General features: G+C 42.4%; 1 long non-coding RNA gene across 10 annotated transcripts; it reads right to left on the reverse strand.

Moving 5' to 3' along the window:
* Positions 1–2457: 2457 nt before the first annotated feature.
* On the reverse strand, positions 2458–3759 carry LOC125726518 (uncharacterized). 10 transcript variants are annotated; one of them, XR_007388217.1, is made up of 4 exons: positions 3313–3759; positions 2941–3188; positions 2697–2758; positions 2458–2634 (listed from the first exon to the last, which is right to left on the reverse strand). It is a non-coding gene; the product is annotated as an uncharacterized LOC125726518 (long non-coding RNA). The 10 variants fall into 10 exon arrangements; XR_007388216.1 differs by having other exon boundaries at positions 2487–2758; positions 2941–3002; positions 3127–3188; XR_007388215.1 differs by lacking the exon at positions 2697–2758.
* Positions 3760–5260: the final 1501 nt, after the last annotated feature.

Here is a 5260-nt window from a genome sequence, read left to right on the forward strand (position 1 = left end):
GGTTTGACCTCAGAGCTGAAGCCAGGGAAGAACAGCCTTCTTCTGTGACTCTACAGCCTGACAGTCTGCAGAAATATGGAAAAAAATCCACAATAAATAAGATCACCTGACCATTACAAGCATTACTTTTAAGCAAAAGTGACTCCACTAATAAATATTTCAATAATCTCACAAAATAAACTTCTTTTGACCATTTTATAAGAACCTATACTTCTCAGAAGAACCAGATCCAGTTGATATAGAATCATTTTAAAATATCCTAGACTTACCCATATTAACCAATGAAACAGCAGATGCCCTTGATGCCAGAGGTGGAGATTTCAGGTCCAGAGAGTACAAATCCAGACCAAGATTTTGTTTCAACCACCCAGATGAATATAAAGAGTCACAGTCACAGAGACTCAACTGGTTTGTTGAAACAAAATCTTGGTCTGGATTTGTACTCCCTACACCTGAAATCTCCACCTCTGCTTGATGCACCATTAACATCAGAAGAACTCCATAAGGTCCTCAACCAAATGCCTAACAACCAATCGCCAGACCGGATGGTTACCCTGCAGAAATCTATACACATTTTTGGGACATATTATCTCCACTCTTCAATAGACTGGTAAGAGAAATTAAACATGCATCACAAATCCCATCAAATATGAGCGCAGCGACCATTACAGTGTTATTGAAACCTGATAAAGACCCAACACAACCCTCCAGTTACCGGCCATTACAGTGTTATTGAAACCTGATAAAGACCCAACACAACCCTCCAGTTACTGGCCATTACAGTGTTATTGAAACCTGATAAAGACCCAACACAACCCTCCAGTTACTGGCCATTACAGTGTTATTGAAACCTGATAAAGACCCAACACAACCCTCCAGTTACTGGCCATTACAGTGTTATTGAAACCTGATAAAGACCCAACACAACCCTCCAGTTACCCGCCACTCTCACTAATGAATACAAACTTGAAAATCATTACAAAAGCTCTCGCCACTCAGTTACAGACAGTCATTCCTACTATAATCCATCCTGATCAGACAGACTTAATCAAGACAAGACATGCCTCGGACAACATCCATAGATTATTTAATTTAGTCAATACTGCTCAGCATACCCATACTAAACCCATGATTACATCATTAGATTCAGAAACGGCATCTGACAGTCAGTTGGACATTCCTCTTTAATACATTGCATAGATTTGGCTTCGGAGAGTCGTTCACCCACTGGGTTAAAATACTGTACACCTCAGCCAAAGCTACAGTGTCACAGATGGGATCACATCACCTGCATTCACACTCCGACGGGGAAGACGGCCTGCATGCCCACTCTCTCCTTCACTGTTTGCCATCTTCATAGAAACAATTGTGGCAGCAATATGACAGAACAGTGAAATAAATGGAATTCATACTAATAACAACACAAAATTAGTCTCTATGCAGATGATATCTTGCTGTTTTTATGAAACCCTCAATATATGAAATTTAAATTTCATTAATACCTTTTCAAATCTATCAAACTACACAATAAACTGGAAAAAAACCCATAATATTCTCACTGTCTGAAGATGCCTGGGATTCAGCCGATCAGGATGGTCCATTTCACACTGGAAATATCTGGTACTTGGGTATCTACATCTCCCACAGGCTGTCAGACTTGGTTACCCCCAACTACACCCCCTTATTCAAAACAATAGATGAGTCTCCCACTTAAATCAATAAAAATAAAATAACTCATCCAAAATAATTTCAGAAAAATTCTTTCAAACTCTTAACTCATTAATGTCACATTTTTGCTGGAAAAACAAAAACTCAAAATCAAACATTCCACATTACAGAAAAGTAAATCTCAAGGTGGATTACAAGCTCATTTTTCTTAATTATTACTTAGCAAATCAACTGCAAGACTTAACTAAATGGTCACACTACAGCAGAAACAGCAGCTCATGGTTACAGCAGGAGCAGCTGTACTATAAAAATCTCAGACATGCAGACTTACTCAAAATATCATTAAAGAAACAAAACTGCTTTAACAACACAGTGCTTCCATTTCCACAGCACTGACAGCCCAGTGGAAAGCCATTAAAATCACTAACTGTACTCTCATACCCTGTAAATACATGCCAATCTGGAATAATCTGGATTTCCTACTTCACAATATCACTATTCACTATCACTCACGGGGACAGAAAGGGATTACACATCTCCACCTCCTTTTCAGTAACAGTCATTTCATGACATTCGAAGACTTAATCCATAAATACGAGTTGAGAATATGCAATTTTTCTAATATTTACTAACTGAATCCAGCATCAAAACCAACTACAGACACTTTGATATTTGTACCAAAAATTAATTGGAATAAGGACCATATCTTTTCCCCCAGCTCTGATTTCTGGATGGACGTCTGCAACAACATATTCACAGTGACGAATACTGGCCTTCAGTTCAGTAAAGAGTAATTCACATAAAACATATGACTCAATATAAAAAGTAGTCAGTACTGATACCTGCTCACAGTGTACAAGGGGTGTCACAGATAATTATCTGCATGCTCTGTGGGCCTGTATACCTGCTCACAGTGTACAGTGGGTGTCACAGATAATTATCTGCATGCTCTGTTGGCCTGTATACCTGCTCACAGTGTACAATGGGTGTCACAGATAACTATCTGCATGCTCTGTTGGCCTGTATACCTGCTCACAGTGCACCATGGGTGTCACAGATAATTATCTGCATGTTCTGTGGGCCTGTATACCTGCTCAGTGTACAATGGGTGTCACAGATAATTATCTGCATGCTCTGTTGGCCTGTATACCTGCTCACAGTGCACCATGGGTGTCACAGATAATTATCTGCATGTTCTGTGGGCCTGTATACCTGCTCAGTGTACAATGGGTGTCACAGATAATTATCTGCATGCTCTGTTGGCCTGTATACCTGCTCACAGTGCACCATGGGTGTCACAGATAATTATCTGCATGCTCTGTGGGCCTGTATACCTGCTCACAGTGTACAATAGGTGTCACAGATAATTATCTGCATGCTCTGTGGGCCTGTATACCTGCTCACAGTGCACCATGGGTGTCACAGGTAATTATCTGCATGCTCTGTGGGCCTGTATACCTGCTCACAGTGCACCATGGGTGTCACAGATAATTATCTGCATGCTCTGTTGGCCTGTATACCTGTTCACAGTGTACAATGGGTGTCACAGATAATTATCTGCAGGCTCAGTGGGCCTGTATACCTGTTCACAGTGCACCATGGGTGTCACAGGTAATTATCTGCATGCTCTGTGGGCCTGTATACCTGCTCACAGTGCACCATGGGTGTCACAGATAATTATCTGCATGCTCTGTTGGCCTGTATACCTGCTCACAGTGCACCATGGGTGTCACAGATAATTATCTGCATGCTCTGTGGGCCTGTATACCTGCTCACAGTGCACCATGGGTGTCACAGATAATTATCTGCATGCTCTGTGGGCCTGTATACCTGCTCACAGTGCACCATGGGTGTCACAGATAATTATCTGCATGCTCTGTGGGCCTGTATACCTGCTCACAGTGTACAATGGGTGTCACAGATAATTATCTGCATGCTCTGTTGGCCTGTATACCTGCTCACAGTGTACAATGGGTGTCACAGATAATTATCTGCATGCTCTGTTGGCCTGTATACCTGTTCACAGTGCACCATGGGTGTCACAGATAATTATCTGCATGCTCTGTGGGCCTGTATACCTGCTCACAATGCACCATGGGTGTCACAGGTAATTACTGTATGTTCTCTATAGGTGAAAGATCTAGACTGCAGACAGGCCAATTCAGCACCCGGACTCTTCTGCCACGAAGCCATGCTGTTGTAATATCTGCAGTATGTGGTTTTGCATTGTCCTGCTGAAATACACAAAGCCTTCCCTGAAACAGACGTCCTCTGGAGGGGAGCATGTGTTGCTCTAAAACCTTTATATACCTTTCAGCATTCATAGTTCCTTCCGAAACACGCAAGCTGCCCATACCGTATGCACTTATGCACCCCCATACCATCAGAGATGCTGGACTTTGAACTGAACGCTGATAACACGCTGGAAGGTCTCCCTCCTCTTTAGCCCGGAGGACACGGCGCCCTTCATTACCAACAAGAATGTCACATTTGGACTCGTCTGACCATAGAACACTTTCCCACTTTGAAACAGTCCATTTCAAATGAGTCTTGGCCCACAGGACACGACGGCGCTTCTGGACCATGTTCAGATATGGCTTCCTTTTTGCATGATAGAGCTTTAGCTGGCATCTGCAGAAGGCACGGCGGATTGTGTTTACCGACTGTGCCTTCTGGAAGTATTCCTGGGCCCATTTAGTAATGTCATTGACACAATCATGCCCATGAGTGATGCAGAGTCGTCTGAGGGCCCGAAGACCACGGGCATCCAATACAGGTCTTCGGCTTTGTCCCTTACGCACAGAGATATCTCCAGTTTCTCTCAATTTTTTGATGATGTTATGCACTGTAGATTATGAGATTTGCAAATCCTTTGCAATTTCACGTTGAGGAACATTGTTTTTAAAGTATCCCACAATCATTTTATACACTCTTTCACAGATTGGAGAGCCTCTGCCCATCTTTACTTCTGAGAGACTCTGCCTCTCTGACATCCCTTTTAATGCTAATATGGTTACATACCTGATATCAATTATCTTAATTAGTTGCTAGATGTTCTCCCAGCTGAATCTTTTTAAACTTTCTTGCTTTTTCAGCCATTTTTTGTCCCTGTACCGACTTTTTTGAGACATGTAGCAGGCAGCAAATTTGAAATGAGCTCATTTACTGGATAAAGGTCTACAATTTCCCAGTTTGAACATTTGTTATATTATCTATGTTCTGTTGTGAATAAAATATAGGCTCATGTGATTTGAAAATGTTTTATTTGTTATTTCATACAAATTTAAAGAACTTTTCTGGAATTCTGGTTGTTTGTATGTTTGCTGGGGGCGGCATGGAGCTGCAGTGGTTAGCACTATTGCCTCACACCTCTGGGACCTGGGTTCGAGTCTCCGCCTGGGTCACATGTGTGTGGAGTTTGCATGTTCTCCCCATGTCATCATGGGGTTTCCTCCGGGTACTCCGGTTTCCCCCCACAGTCCAAAAACATGCTGAGGCTAATTAGAGTTACTAAATTGCCCGTAGGTGTGCATGTGTGAGTGACTGGTGTGTGAATGTGCCCTGCGATGGGCTGGCCCCCCATCCTGGGTTG

The sequence above is a fragment of the Brienomyrus brachyistius genome, unplaced genomic scaffold (genome assembly GCF_023856365.1).
Source record: "Brienomyrus brachyistius isolate T26 unplaced genomic scaffold, BBRACH_0.4 scaffold73, whole genome shotgun sequence".
In the NCBI taxonomy this organism is placed as follows: Eukaryota; Metazoa; Chordata; class Actinopteri; order Osteoglossiformes; family Mormyridae; genus Brienomyrus; species Brienomyrus brachyistius.